A 22,873-nucleotide genomic window follows, 5' to 3' on the forward strand; every position below is an offset into this window, starting at 1 on the left:
GCTCTAGCTCAGAGAATCATTCACAGTTGCAACAGATACTAGCAAGCACTGTGTAAAACTTGGTGAAGAGTTAGATATGCAAATGACTGCCAGCATAAAGCATATAATCTTTTGTTTTGCAGCACAAATTCTCAGTTTTTAAGTATCCTCTACACTGGATACTTACCGGCTTGATTCTCTCCCTTCTATGCCTGAGATACACTTTAAAATAAAAATTAATACAGATCTTGTAAGGATTTTTCAAAATAAAACTATTTGCTGTATCAATCTTAGACTAATTTCCCATGTAAAGAGAGCTTTTTCTATGAAGATTTTTAAAAGACATGCACATGAAGTTATTTTTTGCAATTCAAATTCTGTCCTCAGCTATCTTTGCACAAATCCCATTAACTTTAGTATATGTCTAAAGGCAGAATTTGAAACCCATAAAGAACTGGGTCACTGGACAATGGTAAGTCTCAAACAGAGATTTCTGAGTTACAACAAGAAAAAAATCCCTCTTCCCTCGGGCACTACAGGAGCATTCCCATTTGTCTGTAAACAATACCAAACACTTGAAATCTGACAGGCTGCATTTCATCCTTGCTCACTTAGGGGTATTTTGTCCCAAGAAAGAGCATAATTATTGTTAATTACTTCAACTTTCACCAAGGTGACTCTTAATTCCATGTTGCTTTTGGTACAATTCAATCCCCATCTTTTATTGACTATACTTAGAGCTATGAATTCAATTTTCTTCCTTTTTATTCCATGAAGCCTAAAGACAGATTTTAACTTTTTTCCAAGCCTCAGATGTTCTTTTCCTTGTTAAATGTATATCCTTGTACTGCAGTGCCAAAGCTCTTTCTATCCCCTGTATTCTAAATTAATCCATCAATCCCCTTTCCTCTGTGCTTTTGCCCTTAGCAAATCATTAACCCAAGGGAAAACTCCACAGAAAAATTCAAGATTTCACTCAGACAGACCACAGCTGAAAACATCTTTCTTGTACCTCTGCAATAACTTCACTACCTGAGGTGCCGTCTCTTGCAGATTTTCCCTCCTCACTACATTTCCAGCTGCACTGCACAGCCACTCATTTTACAGCTGCCCCTTCCCATCCCACCATCCACCCAGCAGCCTTTCTCCACGCTGTATTTATGCTGTGTCTCTATTTGATGCAATTAATTTCAAATAAAACTGTTCTTATGTTAAGTCCTTGGACCAGTCCTTGATTTCCAGCTATTATCTTCTGCCTCTTTTCAAGGCCCACACTAATATTTTAAGGTCACACAGGAGATTTGGCTAAATTCATTCATCGCTTTGAAATCTCTCGATCCAAGACATGAAAGCAGTAACTGAGATTCCTCATATTTGTTTCTCCTTTCAATCCTCAAACATGACGAGATAAAAGTCTGTTACAAAGGCAGAGCAATGTCTGACTGTTCAGAACCAGGGTGACACTTCAGCCACAGGCTTGCAAAGGAGTACACAAAATGTAAGTCTAATTGGAACAAGGCAGACCTCTCCCTGCACATAAAGTTATTAATGCACACGTGCTTTCCACTTCCACTCTAATGCTGAAATCACTCTATTGAATGAAAGTTACTGTTTCACTTCAGCACCACAAATCTCCTGATCCTACAGTCTCTGGCCAAAGTTCCCTCAGGGGTTGCTTCAGCACAGCATGTTGTGTACTGATTATTTTGGAATACAGCTCCCCAGTCTTTAATCTTCACAGCCTGTATAAAATCAGTTTTGAAAAGTATAAAAAGTGATATTGAATATGATTGCCATGCACATGTATGCTGGAAGCTGAGTTCTAAAAGGCACTTAACCTAGAAAATCTGGCAGAAATTCTGAAGCACTCAAGTGACTATTGGCCATTTGAGTGTTGAAGCACATGGAGTGCTGGAGAATTATGGAGTTCTGTAACTGTGCTATGTAACACACATACAAAGAAGAAAGAAAATCCATCAGACTCAAGCCTCTCTCCTCATACCTAAAGGTTCTGCTCACCAGGGCTGCTCTGGAACGTGATGAACATCAGCTCTGGGAGCTCTCTCCACCTCCACTGCAGGGCCCATCTGCTCTAGAACAGCCACCCGTCTAGGATTGGGAAGAACTATTGCAGGGAGCTGAAAACTCACTTAAACACATTTGTCTTCATCTCTAGAAGAGAAAGATGAAAATCCTTGACTGCCACACTCCTTCTGCAGCCCAACCTACCCAAACACACCATAAAAGTGCCTTGATTTGTCCTCACCCATTGAGGATTCAACAAGGAGCTCAACCGCTCACATGGAAATCCTATTCCTCAATTCAGTTTGGGAACCTGCTCTTTCTGCACTGCTTTGGACGTGGCAGCGGGATGTTAAACCCTGTAAGGTCGGGCGGTGCGTGAGGGGCCGAGGCCCTGCCGCACCCCTGCCCTGGCCCCCTCCCCTCAGCCCTGCCCCCGGGCCCGCCCGCGCCCCCCTCAGCCGGCGGGGCCGGGGCTGCCGGAGCTGTTCACGCTCGCGGCCGGGGCTGGGGTCGCTGTAGCGCCGGTGCCGCCGCATTGCCGGTGCCCGTCGCGGAGCCCCGAGCGCGGCCGGGGCCGGGCCGGCGCTGCCCTCACACACCTGCCCAGCCCGTGCCCTCAGCGCTGCGCACTCTGCGCCCGGCACGCTCGCGCCTACGCCGTTAGCGCGGCGGGAGCCCTCAGGTGCGGCGCCCGCGCTGACGACATTACGGAGAGTCCGTAACACACACCGACCTCTCGGAGGGGCTCTACGCAAGCGGCGTTTCCAGGTGCGGCTCAACCACTGCCGCTCCGCGCGGCCACGGAGCGCTCCGAGCGGCAGCGCCGCTCCCCAGGCGGCGGGCGGGACGGCGCGGGATGCGCGGGGAGCAGCGGCCGCAGGTGGGGAGCCGGGCGGGCCGAGCCGCCCTACGCCGATTCCGTAAGGCTGCGCCGGCCTGCAGGAAACGGCCGGGTCCGCGGCGCTACGGAGCCGGCGCAGGGCGGCGCGGCGCCCCGTACGCAGTTGGCGTAGGGCGCTCTCAGGTGCAGGGAAGGGGCGGGCGCGCGTTGCCCGGCAGCCGCAGCCTATGGGGGCGCGGGGCGCGGTCACGTGCGCAGCCCCGCTCGGCGCTGCGGAGCCGGAGGAGCCGGACGGGGCCGCGGAGCCGGGACGGGGCCGCGGGGCAGCGCCGGGGCCGGCGCCGAGCGGGGTGAGGCGGCCGGGCGGGCGGCGGGGAGGGGTCGGGGCAGCGGGCGGCCCGTCGCCGGGCACCGCTCCTCCCACTGCACCGGGCACTGCGGGCAGGAGGCAAGGGCAGGACGCGGCGCGGGGTGGTGCGGGGGGCGCTGCTGCGCGCGCGGAGGGGCGCGGTGGGGCGGGGGGGGCTCCGCGGGGCCGCGGGCGGGGGCGGCGGGGAGGGGTGAGGGGCTCGGCGGCGCCGTGCGCGGGCGGCCGCCCCTCCGCCGGCCGCGGGGCGCGTTACCTGCCGGCGGGGCGCGCACCTGCCGGCGGGGCGCGTTACCTGTCCGCGGGGCGCGTTACCTGTCCGCGGGGCGCGCAGGTGGCGGCGGGACCGGGGCGCAGCCGGGCCGCTGCGCGCGGTGTCCCCGGGCGGTCCCGGCCAGGTGCGGGCTGGGCGGCTCCCGCCGGGGTTCGGGGCTCGGCCCCAAGTTCGCTCCGGCGCGGTCGGTGCAGCGCCCTCCGCGCCCCGGCCCCGCGGGGCAGCCGAGTCCCTCCGGGCCCCGGGCAGGCTCCGGGCGCGCTCATCAGTGTTATGGTCCATGGTTTGTTTGGGTTTTTGCTCGTCTTTCATGCTGTATTTGCTTTGCACTGGATTTTGTAATCATTAACCCGCTATCCCTTCTGGAAGTGAGAGCGTGAAAGGGATAACCAGGGAGTCACATGCCTGCCACTGAGTAGAGCAAAACTTGAGTTTTGAGTCAAAGTGGAAATATGCATTATCTGGCTAAATGTCTTATTATGTATTTACATGGCTCTGAAAATGGTGCCTTTTGATTTACAGAGAGAAGAGAGTGAGCAATCCAAGCAGCTTTTGTACAGGGTATGGCAGAAGAGAAAATTTATAATGTGGGGGGTCCTAGATACACTGGAATTAATTATTTTCTGTATCTGTGTCCTCTAGTTTGTTAACAGTTTTTAAAAGTTTTATTGTACTTTGTCGTGACAACTCAGAAAGCTAAACAAAGAAAGATTGAAGTGGGGATTATTGTGAAGAATATCACATGTTTCAGATCTCCAGTTCCAAAAAATGTTTATGAAACTGGTAAGTTAATTAAAATAGCTGGGCTGTTTAACTTAAATTAAAATACTTGTGTTCTAGCAAACATTTGAAGCCTGGCCTTCTACGGTAAAGACAGAAAATTAAAATAATTTCCTCCATTCATGCAAAGTACTTTAACATCCTTAGAAAGAATAGAGAAGAAAGGACTGTTTGCAGACTTGGTCTAGTCTTCTTTGACTTTTAAAGACATGGTAACCATTTTTGAGACCCAAAGGAAGCAGCCGTGATGGCAGAGAGGAAGGAAGGAAGGAGTATGGAGCAGTGCTGGCTACTTGGAGGGGAGGCCTTAAAAGAAAACTTTTGGAATGGGAAGCGAGGAAGGCCTGGCCGTGTCTCTGGAGAGGTTGCATTGCTGTACTCCTGTGTTTGCTCAAGGTCGTTGTTTTCTCTCTGAAGAGCAAAAGCGTTTTCCAGTTTAACGAGCCCACCTCTTCCATGGAAGGTGTGCAAGCTGGGTTGTAGTTATTTCCTGCCAGTGCAGAGAGGAAGGAGCAATCTGTGTCAGCAGACTGCAGCTGGCTGTAGCTTCTACTAAATTCCTGGTCATTTTTAGGAAGTTGGACTTGTCTCTGCAAGTTCTTAGCATGTATAATTTTCATCTGTCTGGAGCTTTCCAACCATTTCCCTTTGCTTCGTGTTGCGTAGAATGCAGGGGGAGATGTGGAGAAGAGAGGGTAGGATTGCTAACAGTGAGGGTTTCATGTTTTCAGTGCTGTGTTGCCCAGAATCTCATCATGGATGGTGCCAGTCTGGTGCTGCTTTGGCATGTGTAGTTCAAAGAGAATCTTTAGTCTTGTGAGTTTGGTTAGTCCTGGTTTTACAAAGAGCTTTCTTTGCACAGGGCTGTTCATCCAGACTCGTCATTTCTCCTGAACTACTGGCAGTATTTCTCATCTCTGCACAAAGAAGATGCTGATAAAGTGCCAGTTCTTGTTCTGTGTGGTTGACAGGCTAAATACGAGGTGGAAATCTAGGACTTGATTTCTTGGGGAACTGGAGGAAGATTCCACATAGAAATACCTGTGTGCTGGGGAGCCCCAGGGGTATCTGGTGTCAATGTTGCTGAGGGAGTGACCAAACCCAGCTTTGTGGCTTGTCCTAGACGGAATTTCAGACACAGCTGATTTCAAAACAAAGATTCAGAAGTAAATGAGAAGACAGTACGCAGTTGGAAAGGTACATAAGTGGCATAAGGCAAGCCATGGCAAACCTAAACATGGGAGAAGTAGTTTTAAACTGTGGTGGATATGTGGGTTTTGGTGACTCTTGTTTCTGACTTGTATGCAGTTTTCCCATGGATGATCATTCAGGATGCAGTGCTTAAGGTCGCAGAGCTCTCTTCTTTTGAAGCCCCTCTGTCAGTGTCCTCAAAAGCCTGTGGGTGGACGGAGTTGTTTTGTGTTTTTTTTTTTTTTGAACTGTGAAATCTTGTTTGGAAATAAAAAAAAAAGTAGTCTAAAAAGCTGCTTCATGTTGTGAAAAACCTCACTGTAGAATCATAAAAGCTGCAGTTTTTCCACGTTGCTTTGTAGCTTGGCATGTAAACAGAGCTCTTTGAAGAGCATATCCATGGCTGGAAAGGGGGAGTGGGAAAGGCTCTGGCTGGTTAACAAGCTTCTGAGTGTGTGAAAAGCCACCATGAACATGCTTGGCGAAGTGTCTGTTAAAACATGGAACTCTGTCCTGGGCTGGGTGAGGTACACACACCTAGAAGTGGCCAATGTGTCAAAGTCTCAATATGGAAAAGCAGAACAGTGGCAGTTTGTGTAATTACAGACTGGGCTGGGTGAGGGCAGTGCTCGGGGCAGGTGGGAGGGAGGTGCTGGGATGGTCTGGCTGCTCAGGGAGATGCTGGGGGGTGAGGATGCAGAGGGTCAGTCTGCACCTCTCTGGGCTCCCCTCCAGCTCTGGTGAGTTCGGGTTTATGGTGTCTCTCACCATGCCAACAGCAGACTTCAGCGTTTTGGGGTCTGTGCCTTACCTTGTACTGGGCTGGGGAGAGCCAGGGCTTTTCTGAACAGCCACATGAGGAGCACTTGGCTGGTGTGGTGTCCTGGATTTCCTGTAAGCCAGCAGTATTGGCAAGTGAGGATTGCTTCGCTGCTGAATATGCTGCAGTGAGGAAATCAAAAGGAAAATTCCTGTTTAAAGCAATATGAAAAAAACTGTTAAGAGATTTAAAGAACAGAAGAATACAAGTCTCAAACCCTTCTATAGAAACCATGCGTTTGACTACGTTTGTTGTAGTTGTGAAGTGATTTGACAAACAGAAACTTTGTACTTGATATTTATGGAAGGAGAAGCCTTACCTGAAAGGCATTGCTGGTATCTTTTGTTAAAAGTAATAATTGTTTTAAGCTACAAGGCCAAAGACAGTATTTTTTCCAGTTGTACTTCTGCAGTTCTTGGCACTTGTGTAGTTTTTCCCTCTTATGTGCAAGTTTTTCACTGAGCACTGATGACAGAAAACTGTCACAGTTTGTGTCAGTGTCAGCTCACAGAGGGACAGTGTTCCTGTTTAACTTCTTTGAAAACCTCAATTCATGTCCTTAAACAAAAAACCTGCAGAGCAATTCTTATGAATGAAATGAGCAAGTAAACATCTTGCACTCTGGATTTTTAGACTTTATTTAGTAGCTAAATTACCTTATGTTTCTGGTCCTCTTACTCTAGTAATCATGGAATAGGAGGGGACAGAATTCTTGGAGCCCACCCCATGCTGGTCTGTTGCCTTGTGCTCCTAGCTCTGCTGTGCACTGCACATCCTGACCTTTCTACTAATTTCCTGTGTGGTGTCAGAATGTGGACAAGGTGCTGGCTATAGGGGAAGCCCCAGAACAAAATCAGGTTATGTCATTTGTTCTGCTGTTTGTGAAGGGGGTATGTAAGGCATGGCCCTGGGCTGCTCTGTCCTTCCTTTGCTGCTAAACCCAAGAACTCTGGGACTAACCCAAGGCTGGATTTTGCATGCAGCTGAGCCAGGCTGCTGTTTCTCTGGGCCACCTGCACATCTGCCCATTGCTTTCTCCAGTAATAAAGACCAGGGATTAATTACTAAACCCCATGCCCTTGTGGTCTTATGTCGTTGATTTTTCTATAACTATGCAAAACTTTATAAGTCATCTGTAGTAAAATATTGTCATAATCTGTTGGTAACTTAAAGGTGTAAGTGGATGTTGAAGAGGAATAATCTTATGAAATCCATTTTAGGGATCTTTTGGATTGTGGAAACTTGGGTGATCCTGCCACATGTGTTGATTTACATTAGTTCCCTTATGTTGTGGTTTGGTGTGCTATTTAAGAGCCCTAAGATGCTCCTGGTGATTGACATAACAAAATGTAAATTATATGCTGTTTTCCTAAGGTCTAATTTATCTGTCGTAAGGTTTGTGTACCAACAGTACTGAGCTCTTCTTACAATAATGTTTCTTTTTCATGTAATGCCTACACAGGGGAATTAAATTACCCTTAATTGTGTGCTTAAAAAGAAAATAAAATTGGGGTGTGTATGGCTATGCCAGTAAATTAAATTTTGCTGCTTCTTGTTCTTTTTGTGCATTTAGTTTAAATTGTCTTTATTGAAAAATTTTATGTTTGAGTATCTGGTTGGGAAAAACAGTCTTACTCGTGGGTAGCTGTGAGATATCACAAACTTGAAGAAATCTTATGAACCAGAATTCATTTAGATTTTAAAGCAGAACCTGGCATTTGGCTTGGCAGTAAATGAACTCCATGGTGAGAAACTGCTGCTGCCCCATAGAAATTGCCCCCTGGTAGGAGCAGAAAAGGGCAAGCTGAGTTTAGGGCCTTGTACCTTTCTCTTTTTCCTCTGATTCTTGTGAGGGAAGACACTTTGAACACATTTCTTGTTTTACTTGCAACACAGCAGATTGGAGTGTTGGCACAGCATCTTAAGTGTTGGGCCCTCAAGAGTCTTTAGTATTCCCTGAGACACAGGGATGATGTTCCATGGGGGAATGCTCCTCTGGAGCTACTGGGCTGCATTGATGATGACCCCAAACCTAATGTTCCCAGTTCTCAGCTGGCAGGACGTGCCTTGTGGAAAGGCCAGCACAGCCCATGGGTGTGTGGGAAGCCCAGCCCCACAAGCTCTGTGCAGCTGCTTTGTGCTTCCAGAAATGAGCTTTGGCACAACACTCCCCCGAGAGGCTGAGGAGGCCTGAGGCTGTGGCAGGGGCTTTTTGGGCACACAGCAGCTGATTCCTTCCAGCAAGATTTTGCCAAAAAATGGCTTACCATAGTTCCACTGATTGTGAAATGAATACATCTTTTTTAGTCTATATATTGCAGGGGATGGGTCCCATAACAGGATTGTGGTAAATCATGGTTGATCTTGAAGGAGGCATAAAATTTTCTTCACTTGTTGCAGGGCTTTTTTTTTTCTTTTGTTTTTAGGACGTACCACCCAAAGCACAGGTTCCAATTTAACCCTTTCCATAAACATGGTATCTTCATAACATGAACTAACATGAAATCATAAACGTGATATCTTGCTCACTAAAGAAACTGTACAAAATTCAGCAAGGAAACAAGCTGCACTCTACTGAATTGAGTTGCCAGTGTTGAAATAGGTGATGTTTTAAAATTGCTGGCTGGCATATACCTGAGTAAAGGTGTTTGACAAAGTCTTTTTACAGCCTGCTTAGCAAGACACTGACCAGCTAGACCAATCACATGATGTGGAGACTACGTGTCAGGAGAGTATGAATAGATCTGTTCAACAAACAAATTATAACTTGTATTAAGAAAGAAAATAAAAAGCATTTGAGTTAGCTGCCCCATGGCAGTCAGCTGGTGCTGTGTTTCTGACAGAGTAGGAGCATGATCATCAAGGGTCCAATGGTGGCACCTTGTGTGGGGAAGGTCCATGGGACTAGGCTGCAGGTGTTTTTGTTAACCATAAAACAAATCACATCAGTGAATGTGGAAGTGCTGACTAACGTGTGCTAGGGTTTGATCAGTTTTGAAGCTGAATGCACCAGCTGTTTATCTGCAATAGCTGAATAACAGCTATTTATGTGGCGTTCATTCCCTGGCCGTGGTGGGAGTGGTGGCAGTGGCCCAACCTGCGTGGCTGGTTTTCCCAGCTGAGGAAGCTGTGTGATGTTCTGACAGGTGTGACTGATGCTGGGGCTGGCTGAAGACAGCCATCTTCCAGCATGAAGACAAGGAGACAGATCAGTAATTTATTCCTGTTTTTGATACAGCTGTGCTGAAAGGGGCAGCTCTTTGCATATGGAAACTTTTTCTCCAGGTATGGGGGCTGAGTTTGCTCTGTGATCCTCCTGATGCACTTCTGTTTTTCCTTCTCTGCTCTGCCTGATTGCTGTATGTCTGATGTGACAGTCTGGGGGGATTTGCTTTAATGGAAAAGACTCTGGAATAGAAGGGGAAGCTGTGGGTGTACAGCCTGTGACTCCAGGGAGTGAATTACTGAAGAACAGACACTGCCACTGGAAAGCTGAAGGCTGTGCTATGATGGAACAAACAGCAAACATGGGTCTTTAAGTAGGATACTTGACGGAATTTCAAGGAAACAGATATGGAGACTCAGAACATTTGGATTCCTACTCTCTGATTGGACTGCTCTTCCAATCCCATTCTCTTCCCCTTTATTCTGATAGCTGGTATAGCTCAACAGAAGGGGAAAACATAAATGTCCAAGAACTGATTTCTCCCACCTCTGCTTTGAAGGATGCCTTTTCCATGTCATAGGCTCTCAGTGACTGTCATCTTTTCAGAGAGCTAAAACTGTTTGGTGAGCAGTTATTCCGTGTCCTAATGCTCCACGATCTCTTGATTTGATGGCTAGGTAATTGGACTTGGCAAATAGATTAGGGCTTCTTTGGTTACCCAGTCATGCTCTCCAAGTCTTCAATCATGCAGAGACTTAATCTGTTCCTTTAAAGTGCTCAGCTGTGCCTTTTGGGTGACCTTAAAGAGCATCACCGGGGCTGAACTGCAGTGTGTGGTACGCGGGGATGGGGCGTAGGAGAACTGGGAGCACTGCTTCCAAAACTGGAAATGGGTAAAACTTTTCAACAGCAGGCACTGAGCAACACTGTGTTCCAGAGAAGAATGTCTGGCAATTAACCTGCAAGTATTGATTAGGGCAGCATTTGGCCCCTTTTCAGGTTCTGCTGCTGACTTACCACACAATTTCATTTCTTCGTGTCTGAAGTTCTCCCTATAAAGATCTGAAATGTTTTCCTGTCTCACAAAAACTGTTATTTTAAAACCCGTAATAAATGTATTCTGGTAAATATGGTGACAAGTGTTCTAGAAAAGCCAGGAAGAAAGGCAAATACTGGGAAAAGGGCGGGGAGACAAAACTGATAACTTCTTTGCTTCTGGTGGGTGAGGGTGAAATTGGTGACTGCCAAAAATATGAGCTCAGAGAAGTAGCTTGTTCTGCTCTGAGCCCACATCTGTACACACCTCCTCATCTTTACAGATGGCCAGAAGGCTGAAGAGAGAACACAGTTGTCTAAATTTGTGTAAGAGAAAAGAATCATGACTCCCACCTTGGAGGCACATAAGAACCTCCTGTAATGGGGTGATTTCGACAATTTAAAAAATTTGGTTGAATTTTCAGTCTTAGCAATTTTTGTAGAAACTGACACTGTTCATAGTTACTAAATAAATAACTTCTAAAATTTTAATTTGTGTTAAAAGATGGTTGCTTGGAACGGCAGTCTTTATTCCTTCAAAACTGGCCTGCTAAGGAATATATTTGATCCAGAAGTCATCTTTGCATGCTTATACTTTAGTAACTTCATAAGATGCTTTTCCACTTAAGATTTCATAGTTCTTCATATTTTAGAAATAACAACTGTCACAGTCACAATAGTGATGGTGCTATTTGGATAAATCATGATAAAAGGCATGAAGATAAAACCAAAATATTTTTGCTTTCATGTTTTTTTTTTTCCTCCTACCATTAGTGTGGGAATGAGATTGTCTTTTACACTGAATATATTAATATGGTCTGCTTTATCTTTTGGGGCAATTCAGTATCTTTCCTTTTGTTAGCTCAGGAGATAAAGGATTTTTTTTTAAGCAGGTAGTTGGGAGTCAGTGCTATAAAAGTAGTGATCTCTTGACCAAAAAAAATGGTTTTGTGGATGTGGCCTAATGTAGTAAATTAACAGAAGAGAGCAGCTTACAAAGTGCATCTTTGCCAGGTCTCTGATCAAGCCCATTCTTTGCAGAGGGGTTGAATACTGAATGTCCCTGAGTTGTGACTGTAGAAACTGTTCCCGAGGAGCCTGAAACTGGAAACCTCCTGACCCTTTTAAAAACAAACGAGCAGTTTTGTTTAACTTTTTGCTGCGGGTCAGGAGCCTGAGCTTCATGCCAAGTTTCAGTGTGATCCAAAGTAACACTGCAGACTTATGGAAAAACTCCTGCAATACGGAACTGATGAAGCTGTGACTGTTGAGGTGCTGTGATTTATTACAGCAGATTCTTAAAAGGGAAATAAGAGATGTCCTGCCCCAAACATCCTTCAGTAAATTCTTAGGTGAGAACTTACCAAGTGTATAGGTGAAATATTTTGTGTTCCTTTATATGGCTTCTACATTAGTGTTAAAATAGCCACGTTACAAATGGATCTGTGCAGTTGGGTGGTAACTGGCCTCTGTTTTAGTTCCCCTTGAGATGCTTCCAAGTGTGCTTTTAGTGGTGCAGCAGCAGCCCAATGCCACTGTCATAACAGCATTCCAGCCTCCATGAGGAGTTGCAGCAGCACCACACATGGATGCATTGGTCTCTCCCTTGAAGGATGAGCACTGTGTCTACAAAACTTTCTCTGGTGGTTGTTCCATGAAGTTTTGAAGGGGAGCAAGTGTGCTGAAAGAATATTAAGGGTAAAGAGGATTCAGAAGCATTTGCAGAGAAACGGGCAACTCTGGAGTTGAACTGAGCTGATTGGGATCAATGGATTGTCCAGGGGAAACTGTCAAATATTTCTTCTGGAGTATCCATTTACGGATGCTTCTGCAGTTACTGCAGGGTTTGAATATCATTGAACTGGTGCTTCTGCAGTTGCTGTAGAAACTGTTGGCTCAGGCTGTCTCCTTGCAGCTCTCCTTCAGAGGAAGGACTGCTCGGGGAGAGCTTGGCTGGGCATGGGACTCACTGGTACGTTCCCTGTTTCTTCACACTGCGATCTGCAATCTTTATTTTAATACAAATCCCTTGGCTAGCTTTTCTGTTGCTTATAAATGTTTGATCTGTGTGTGGTACCCGCAGTAAAGGAGTCCTCTTGTGCCAGAAGAACAAAGACTTGCTTTCTGTTGGTGCTGGGCACCACAGATTTGCAGTAGCTGCCTGGTTTTAGTGCCAGTTTTAGCAGGTGCACCTTGTCTCAATGAGTTCTCTTTGCCCTCATCACACAGCACAGTAGCAAGTCTCATGCACAGTCTATAGAAGACTGAATTTTGGCAGAGAGCTGAGGAGTTCAGGATTTACTGTACTTCCCCTCTCCTTTCTTTCCCTTGCTCTGCTTTCATTATTTGTGCTCCTCTTGTTACAGTTGGACTAGCTGATCGATGTAGCTGACAATATTCTAACAAAGTTTGAAATATCTCCTGAAAAGATCAAAGTAGCCATCCTGAAAGAACTCACAGGAGTTATAAACTGCTGTTGGATGGCTGGAGCTCAATGTGGAGCAGTCCAAAGGGATCTTGTTTGAGGGATGTGGTTTGGGTGCAGGCAGGGGAAGCCATGCACTCCTGGTCATCTGGGAGTTCCCAATGGTACTTCTGGTTTGTAAGAGAGATGCTCTCAGACCCTCTCCATCCTTTACATCTAATTTGGGGTGTTTTGGATGGTCACTCAGTATCTAATGTGAAAGCTGGGTTTTGACTGGTTATTTTGTTGTTTAAGAGAGAGAGCAAAGAAGGTCTCTTCTGCTCCATGGCCTGCTCCTAAGTCAGTTGGAGCTTTAGAAAAACCAAGTGGCAAAGAGAACCTTTGGGTTTTTTCCTCAAAGCCTCATGTGCTAGAATGTGGTGTGCAGAGTGCTTGGTGCTGAGGAGCTGCCTGCAAAGCTTCCCCTTATCTTGCACAACGGCTCAGGTCCCTCGATAGTGTTCTGAAGTGTTCTTGTTTTTTGGCTTCTGTTCTTCCTGAGAACAGACTGTGTGTGTCCTGCTACCTGACAAAAGAGGGGCTCCATTGGCCTCTTTTGAAAAAGACACAAAGTTCCTGAGTCCTCATCAGTTTGACTTTCAAAAGAGCACAGTGCTCAAAAAATTTGATGCCTGAAAGTAGGACACACTGTGAATTAGGTTCCTGAGTTTAATCATACCATATTCAGATATTGAATTGCTAATTTGACTCTCCTGAATGGACAGGTAATTGTTTCCTGGGACAGTTTGCCAAGCTGACCCGTGAGGAACCCATGATCCTGCAAGAGAGATTGAATAACAAAAGCAGCCAGGAATGCAGTGGCTGTTCAAATTAAACTAATGAAGCCTAAGGAGGTGGAAAGCTAGAAAGGGGAAGAGGATGCTCCATGCTTGGTGTGTGTAGTAAATTAAAAACTTACACTCTTCCAATGCTACCACTGAGTTACTGTGGCCCTGGGCAAGTCACGTGAATTTCTGGGCAGTGGGGTCTCTTCCCCATGCAAACAACACAACATTTATACCTATCACAGCAATTAGAGAAGTGATGTTTGAAGAGTTGTGAAATTCTTGTGTATCTAAGGTCTGATTTTGGCTTTTTTTGCTAATAAACTTGATAACTGCAATCAAAATAGAAAAGACTGAGTAATGTTTTTTCAGTCTCCTTTAAATTCCAGCATGGAGGTTGCTATCTCCCCCACGTTAGTAAGAGGAGGGTGGGCAGTACTGTCTCGTTACTGGGAGACAGAGAAGTAATTTCCAAGATTTCTTTGGTTTGCTAACTCTGAGCTGTTTCATTCAATTATTCTTCCTGGTGTTGAAAAACACACTTTATCTCTTGAGTGGCTGCAGAAACTTTGCAGAGTTTGCCAGTTCCACAAAGCACCTTGGTGACACCTGCATGCTTTGCTATCGCATTGCAGAATTTAGGAATGAGATCAGTCTAGAAATGCAGTATATTCTCCCCATGGTAAATGGGAAGAAATGGCCACAACCACTTGGACTGCAGTTCTGTAAGTGGTGTTATTCACCAAACTATGCTTATCCTTCAGTGGGGAGAACATTGGTTCCTCTGTTAGCTTTTAACTTTCATGGCAATATTCCAAGAGGAAAAAACAGTACTTAAGTTTCATTCCTAGCAGAAAGATAAATTGAATATCTCTGTCATTTGTCTGAAACCATGTGGTGAAAGGCATGATTTTTTTTTCTTAACAGTTTCGCAGAGTAATAGGACTGACCATAACTTGGATTGCACAAGACACGTGCTGGGTTATTTTAAAGTCTGCCAAGTTCTCATTTGCAATTTCTAGAAAACTTAGAACAGAAACATCTGAGTGTCTTCAGAAATCATGCTTCTAAATTTAACTTCTGGATTTTGTGTTGATAAAGCATGAAATTGCCTGGTAATACTTGTCCACTGAATTTCAGGGACAGCTTTTCCTTATGTTGACAGTGTTGCACTGGTGGTTTTGCTGTTCTGTTCCTGGTCCTGCAGAGTGTGAATTATAGATGCTTTGGAGCAAAATGCTCAGTGAAAATGTGTTAGCTAGGTTTAATTATTTTTGTTTCCTTCAAAACAAGCAACAAGCCTTTGCAAGAATGTTCTTTTACCTTGTTATTGTTTTCTTCAATGTATTTCTGCAGTTAATAAAAAATGACCTAACTTTCCCAGGCCAGTAAGAACTGTTTCTGAACACCCTGTTACAGCAAGTGTAGGAGTTTGCAAATATCACTGAGAAAGTCCAATACAAGGACTTTTGTTTCCACAACAGAGGAGCTGTACAAAGTGAAGAACTCATAAACCAGCAGAACCAAGTGCTCTTTCAGTGCACAAAGTATTTATGTACTTTTTTTTAAAAAAGGTTTTTTTTCACTAACACATAAGTGTCAGGTTATAGAGATTAATTCTGTTTAACTGTGGAATAAGATAGATTGATGGTATTATAATCTGACATTCTTATATCACTAAAAGTATAGTTTTGGACTGAAAACAAGGCAGGTTTGTTGTGATGACAAGAGCAGAGTTCATTATAATTATGGTGTTGACATGGACACAGATTTCTACAGGTGGCTAAGCAGGCAACAAAAACATTTACACTCTCATCTGGACTGAGGGATGAAAGGGTTTCTATCTCTCTGCCCACCTGAGGAGAACACCCCCAGTCTGTGGCAGCAGGTTTTTAATCCTGGTTTTGATCCTGCCTCTGCATCTGGAACTGTGTGCTCTCCTACCCTGTCAGGTTGTGGCTTCCCAAGTGCAACTCCTTTTGAGAATTAAAATAACCCCCATCAGTGTTGCATTTAGGCACAGCAGGTTTCCTGTTACTGGGGGAACTGAAGTGGCCAAACACAAATTGCAGCTAATGGCCCAAAATAAACTAACTTTGATTATTTTTCTCTAGTCTTTCCCTGGACAGTAATTCCAAGTGTTACTTTTAGCAGCTCTACTAAAGGAGCTTTGGGGAGAGAGAGTTCTGTTGTTGGGAGCTGATGTCCCTGCAAGGCTGAGAGTACTTGGAATGCTGGCATTGATTTGCCAGGCTGTTTGCTCCTCCGGGAGAAAGTGGGGTTTGCCCCTGCTCCAGGAGCTGCAGCAGCTGTGCCACACCCCCATGTGTGAGCCAGCCTGCCCAAGAGTTACTGACCTGCCCAAGGGTTACTGACCTGCCCAAGGGGTTACTGACCTGCCCAAGGGTTACTGACCTGCCCAAGGGGTAACTGACCTGCCCAAGGGATAACTGACCTGCCCAAGGGATAACTGACCTGCCCAAGGGATAACTGACCTGCCCAAGGGGTAACTGACCTGCCCAAGGGTCACCGACCTGCCCAAGGGGTAACTGACCTGCCCAAGGGTTACCGACCTGCCCAAGGGGTAACTGACCTGCCCAAGGGGTAACTGACCTGCCCAAGAGTTACTGACCTGCCCAAGGGTTACTGACCTGCCCAAGGGTTACCGACCTGCCCAAGGGTTACCGACCTGCCCAAGGGGTAACTGACCTGCCCAAGGGTTACCGACCTGCCCAAGGGGTAACTGACCTGCCCAAGGGTTACTGACCTGCCCAAGGGGTAACTGACCTGCCCAAGGGGTAACTGACCTGCCCAAGGGGTAACTGACCTGCCCAAGGGTCACCGACCTGCCCAAGGGGTAACTGACCTGCCCAAGGGGTAACTGACCTGCCCAAGAGTTACTGACCTGCCCAAGGGTTACTGACCTGCCCAAGAGTTACTGACCTGCCCAAGGGTTACTGACCTGCCCAAGGGGTAACTGACCTGCCCAAGGGTCACCGACCTGCCCAAGGGGTAACTGACCTGCCCAAGGGTTACCGACCTGCCCAAGGGGTAACTGACCTGCCCAAGGGTTACCGACCTGCCCAAGGGGTAACTGACCTGCCCAAGGGTTACCGACCTGCCCAAGGGGTAACTGACCTGCCCAAGGGTTACCGACCTGCCCAAGGGGCTTCCTGAGGCTCCTGGCAAGTGTGGTGCCTCCCAAGATGTTGATCCTGTTTTGCTGTTCAGACATTGGTTGCTTGATGCTGGTGGGAGGATGGGGTGTGATGTCTGGTGGAGAATGCAAAGGCTGAGGAAGTTTCTTTAGCAAATGAAGAGCTGGAAGTGTCTTTGGAGCTCTTGTGAGTGGCACAATGGAGATGACATCACTATCTATAAAGAGAAATTAAACTAATTCATAGCCCTGTAGGAAATGTAAAGGAAGAGGCCAAACCAGCAAAGTTGTGTTTGTGGTTTAAAAACGCCATCCACCTGAGACTGGTGCATTTATCTTGAGAGCTCCTTTTTCTCCCCCCACATTTTATTTGAAATTCAAAAGATAAAAAAAGATTAACTGTAGCTTCTCAAGTTTGAGATCAAGTGCTTAGCACAGTTCTGTTCTCCAAAGATACTGGAGAATACAGTATTACAGAAGCTAATTTAACTTTTTTTTTAATTTCAGTAATCTATTAAAAATAAGCAAATAAGAAAAGACAGTGGAATTCATTACTCATCTCAGGATGTTCTTAAGGATAAGACTAATATATAGAACTTAGGCTGAGAAATTAATTTTGTAACGTAGCTTATGGTCTACAAACTGAGCATTTTCACCAGTGATGGTCCCTGCTAAAGTCATCCTTTTTTTCATTTCCATGGCTGTACTGTACCGTGTGAACTGGAGAGAGGAATAATAGATGAGTGTTGCAAGTGAAGTTGGCAGATCTGACAGCACATGCGTGCAGTGGAGATCTGCTGAGGCAAGAGGATGCTGGATTGAGCCCATCTAAAACATTTTTAGACTCACAGTTTTCCAGGGAAATAGGACTTTTGTTTTTATTTACTAATTATGTACATTTCTAAATATGTTTATGGCTCTTTTTCTTTCTCTTAGCCAATCTGGGACTTCCTACTACAAGATCTTGTCCAAGGCAAATGGTGGACTTGGGTCACACTTCTTTCTCTGCCATCTCAGGCTGGTGTGGTGTTTTACTTTGATGGATATTGTTGCTACCTTTCATGCCTAAGTAAGCTAATTCAAATCTTTTGGTAAGGCAATAATGCATTTGAAGCAAATAATTGTGTTCTGAGGCTAAAAAGGGATGGCAGCCAGGGTGCCCTTCCCCAGAGACAAACCACAGTGCTCTCTGTTGAACGGGTGCTGGTGCTGCGTTCTGAAGGGTTTCAGAAGAGCCAGTTTTGTTCTCTAAACAGCCCAAGATTTTAGTTACAAATTCTGTTTCAGACCTTTCTGTGGCATTGCATGTTGTGACATTGAGTCAAACATAAAATAACCTGGTTGGATGGACAAGAGAAAACACTTAAAACCTTAAGCTTTTAGTAACCCAGAAACTTTGACAATGTGTCCTTTGACAAAACAGCCAGTTAGTCAGGAAGTAAAAAATTAACCTGAACTTGTTCAGGAGTCAGAGTGGAACCAAAACACGGGAAAAGTCATGGAGGATGTGCACTGGCTGAGAGCACAAGAGCTTTTTACACAATACTCACAGAGTCTAGTGATCTTCCACTCCAAATCCTTTTAAATCTTCTCTCTTTAATTAAAAAAAAAAAAAAAAAGTCACTGAAGCAGCAAGACTGACATACTAGAAAATGCATTTCAGGGTAGAGTCATGAATGTTTAAACTGGCTGAAAGGCAGCCAGGCACAGTAACCAAGGGGGTTTGCAACACTGCAAACACAGGGTCCGTATAATTGACATCAGGGAAGAAATTCTGGGGAGAAACTTCCTTAAACTGCACCGCTGAGGGTTGCTGAAATTTTAGTCAGAAGGAGAGCATTTATTCTTAAAAAATTCTTAATGCTTTGACACTTCGTGTAAACACTGGGAAAACACAACTCTCAAACACGTATTTGCATTGTGTTATTTGTAAGAATTACTAAATTTGCTTTGTGTATAACCAGAGCTTTAGAATCCATGTTCCATCTTCTCTTTCCTCTTACTAATTCCCAGGATATGCATTGGCTTGGGCTGCAGAGCAGGGCACAGACAGTAGAGCCAAAGTGTTTGACTATTCCCTCATGGAACTGATGAAAAGTGCAAACCAATACAAGCAGATCCAGTGTTGCTGTAGGACAGTTTGGGCTCCAGCTTCCTTCTTTTTGTTGAAATTGTACTTTATTTATTGCCAACACAGAGGGAATGCCATGCTTTCCAGCCCTTTCCATGAGTGTGCCTTTGCCTCCTTGGCAGCAGTTCCCCCATCCTGGCTGAGTTGCTGGGCTGCAGCTCGGGTCCACCTGCAGAATCCCATATTCTATGGGATATGAATCACAGCAGCAAAGAAACTGGGGCACTGCAGCTATTTCAGTGAAGCTGAAGGGTGCTGGGGAAGGAATGTCCCTGTTCTGAATCTCCTCAGCATCGTGGCTGTTTCCTGTGGTGCTTTCTGGACCAGCAAGAGCCGTGCAGGTAAAGGCAGTGCTCACAAATCCAGGGACATGGGGAGTCTCTGGGAGTCTGGAGATGTGCAAGGCTTTAGTGCTGGGTGTGATGCAGGACAGGGCTGGCGTGGTGAGGACCCAGCATGGCACAAACTGGGTGGAGGAGGTAAAACTGTGATTCTCTTTTGGAGAATGTGATGTCATTTCAGGCATAGATCCAGAATTTTGCTTAAACCAGCTCTGCCTCTGGGAAAATGACATTGCAGATGGCGAGTGTCATTTCAGTGTAATGTAATCCTGTTATTAATTTAGTTAATTTTTCAACTGTAAATGAATGCAGTCTGAGTTAAGAATTTCAGATGATTCTGAGTGTGGATGTCACATTATGACTGCAAAGTACCTTCATGTTTCCTCTGACCAGTTTAGTCAGGAAAACAGGAATGCAACATTAGGGTGTCTCAAATCACAAATCAGTTCAGTGTTTCACAGACTGAGAATCCAGTGGTGGTTTCTGCCTTGTCTCAAATGAATACTTTGCTATTCATTATTTATGTACTATCTAATCTGTAACTTTTTAAGGCACCTGCCAAGAAATGCACCCTTTAAGATATTTTGTCTTCTGTAGTGCTCAGTTTTAGAGGCAATTCAGTTTTGCATATTTCTTACTGTTTGAACAGGAAAAACATTAAACTGGTCATGTATCAATTTTTTATTCAAGTGTCAGCAGCCAGTTTTTAAAACTTTTTGCACTTGGTCTGTCTCTAGTCAGTCTTGCATCTTGATACCATACCAGGAGGTGAAGGCAATTTCAAAATTATTTCATTAGAGACCCTCTGTAGCCCTGGCTCTGCTGGGGGTTGTGCAGATTTCAGGGAATGTGAAGCCAGATAAAAATCTAGAGGGAGATGTAAAAAATTGATGGAAAAAATACCTTGAGGTCTGCAGCTGGTGTGCTGCTCTGAAGACCACCTGGTGAGTGTGGTGAGTGTGGTGAATACATTCCTGTCCTCAGGAGTCTGTAGTAGGTTCAATCCCAGGAGGATTTATATTCTTTCCAAAACTCTTATCTTTCTTATACATTACAATTCAATAGCTGCAGTTATTTCTACTAATGTCTATTTCTTTCTGAGACTGGATGGTGTGATTCTATCTGAAATAGAGCATTTTTTTCCCTCAAATGATTGCATATGTGCTCACACAGCGCCTCTGTTGTTCCTTTTTTAACCTTCCTGTTAGGCTGGTAATGATTTCCCCTTAGACCATCTTTTCACCTTCTTTCCAGGAGCTAAAAATATGAGCTACACTCTGCACATCCCTGTTTCCTTTACCTTAATGCATTAATTTAGATTAAGCAATTGCTTGCCTTTGATTCTTCAACTTCTTTAATTACTGTACCAGTGTGATTTCTTTTGGCTCTTTTTTCATTCCTGACTCCACAGTGGAGGGGACTCCATGTGTTCACTGATTTTCAGTTGCATCTCTGACCCGAGGGTCCCGCCTTGGCACAGATGGATTCTCTCCAGGAGCTCTCCAGCAGCTTCCTGCTCGCTGACAAGTGGGCAGCTGTGCTCCTTGCACTGTGAGCCTTGTCAGGGCTCTGGAGCCTGGAAGGTGACTTTGATTTCTCTGTTCTGATGGTTACATGTGCTGTAGCTCCAGATCTGGTTATCAAGTTTGTGCCTACCCTCTCTTTGGCACTTAGAGCTGGGTGTGGGGGCTGCCTGGTAGGGGCTGCTCCCAAGAGATCTCTGAGCACAGGAGCCTTTGACTGAAATATTATGAGAACTGAACAGGCAGGAGTAATCCCAGACTCCAGTATTTGTTGTATGAAGTGTAAGAGTTTGCCAGAGGAAGTACTTTTTCAGCTTCTAACTATAGTGTTGCTTTGTAATTATTCATTTGGGTGGAAAATTCCAGCCTTCTAAAGGTTATCCCAGATGCAACTTTGCCAGGAAATGCAGTACATGGAAAATAATAAAACTCTTATGAATACACAGTCTCCAGGTGAAATTGGATGCTGAGCATACTGCTGGAAGCAGTCTGAGCCTTGTTAAATATGTGTTCCAGTGTTACAGGGCACTGCTGTCCACAATGCTGCTGGGACTCTGAGTGGTCAGGATTTCTCTTTGTGTGGGGAAGGGGAAGTTCCATACAAGGAGCTGGGATTTTAAGTAGTGAATATCTGCACAAGGCACAGGTCAGTCATATTTTGCAGATTTCTCTGTCCTGTGCTCCTCTCTGAATCTTTATGAATTGTATTTCTTATCTGTTCCCCCTGGTCTGTTAATACTTTTAACATGAGGGAAAACTATTTTGATATTTCTCTGTCAGTTATTTTGACATTAATCAACACTGCAGATCTTGTTTTGTTTGGTGTCTGGGTACATCATAAAGAGAGTTGCTGAAAGAGTTCAATTACAATATCAGCATCTCTGCCAAATGTATTGAGCTGTTCTGAAAAGCGGCTTGTCTTTTCTGACCCAGATACACAGTTTCCAACTGCGGGAGATGCTGCCAGAAAGACTCTTGGCAGAAGGCCAGCAATAAAATTATACTGCAGAAAAACACAACATATTTTCAGCAGCACTTTGTGTGGTGTGATGAAAAATTACCTGTCTCCTGAATGCAAAGCAGAGGCTAAAATAAACTTCCAGTTTGAAGTTGCAAGCCTCTCACTCTGACTTTTGAAGGTAACAAAGACCGGTATAAATTCCAGTTATTTTCTATTGCTGTGTGTGATACACCTTGGGCTGTGTTAGATACTCATTGCTTTGTTATCAGCAACCTCTGTTGTTCTTGCTGCCCTGTCAGTATAAACTGTCTGCACACTGCAAACTGCAGTTCTCCTGGGCAGGTACTGCTGTCAGGGTAGATTTGGAAGGTGGAGGGTGTTTCTAATGCTTCAGCTGAATATTGTTAGCGTGTGCCTTCTTGATGGAGCATTTAAAACCAATTTTCGTGGTGTTCTACTTGGCATGGCCAGGAGCCTAGAGAGCAGCTCACTGAAGTGAGGGGTTTGGAGCTCTGGTGTCCAGTGACCCCAATTTCCTCTGTTGCACCAGTAACACTTCTGTGCAAGGTGCTGCTGCAAGGGGATATTGAGTTCATGTCTCCTTTCCTCGAGGCTCAGAGTAGCCTAATTCTGGTATTTCAGTTTCCATGGAATGCAAGTACCTGTTTTTCCTGCCTTTTCACCTCCGTGTTCACAGGCACTCGGAGGTAGCTGAGCAGATTCATCACCCCTGGCTGTTTAACTGTCTGTCCCCTGGGAATGCAGCTGCAGATGCAGGAATATCTCCTACTACAAAAGCCTCATCTGAAATTCTTTTTGCTTGTCTTGAGCCAAAGCATAAACTTCCTCTGTGAAGGATGGGATGTTTAATGGAAATGTTTCTACACTGTCATGGTGTTTTAATAACATTTCTAATGTGTCAAATCCCCAGTGATTTTAAACCACACTGCAGACTCTGCACGGCTCCACTGTGACCTGGTTTGGAGACAGGGATTATTTACTCTGGTTTTACACTTCAGGGGCATATGATGCA

At 45.2% G+C, this 22,873-nt stretch overlaps 2 protein-coding genes across 18 annotated transcripts in view; one reads left to right on the plus strand and one right to left on the minus strand.

The window, feature by feature from the left end:
• The window catches only part of CRB2 (crumbs cell polarity complex component 2), a 112,690-nt gene that overhangs the window by 53,206 nt on the left and 36,611 nt on the right, over nucleotides 1-22,873 (minus strand). Inside the window, exons 4-6 of one of the 10 annotated variants that reach the window (XM_053962525.1) lie at nucleotides 18,435-18,478; nucleotides 16,885-17,102; nucleotides 6,269-6,399 (exon numbers count right to left, since the gene is read on the minus strand). The gene's annotated coding sequence lies outside the window, so the exon portion shown is untranslated. Of the gene's footprint in view, nucleotides 1-1,981; nucleotides 2,152-2,245; nucleotides 2,436-2,603; nucleotides 2,644-2,737; nucleotides 2,857-3,507; nucleotides 3,528-6,268; nucleotides 6,400-16,884; nucleotides 17,103-18,434; nucleotides 18,479-22,873 lie in introns of those variants that run through there. The other 9 variants (XR_008434522.1, XR_008434521.1, XM_053962524.1 and 6 more) reach the window with 9 other exon arrangements.
• The window catches only part of STRBP (spermatid perinuclear RNA binding protein), a 59,797-nt gene continuing 40,034 nt past the window's right edge, over nucleotides 3,111-22,873 (plus strand). For 7 of the 8 annotated variants that reach the window (XM_053962544.1, XM_053962545.1, XM_053962540.1 and 4 more), the window contains exon 1: nucleotides 3,111-3,195. The gene's annotated coding sequence lies outside the window, so the exon portion shown is untranslated. Of the gene's footprint in view, nucleotides 3,196-17,937; nucleotides 17,954-22,873 lie in introns of those variants that run through there. The other variant, XM_053962539.1, reaches the window with a different exon arrangement.

The sequence above is a fragment of the Vidua chalybeata genome, chromosome 21 (genome assembly GCF_026979565.1).
Source record: "Vidua chalybeata isolate OUT-0048 chromosome 21, bVidCha1 merged haplotype, whole genome shotgun sequence".
NCBI lineage: Eukaryota > Metazoa > Chordata > Aves > Passeriformes > Viduidae > Vidua > Vidua chalybeata.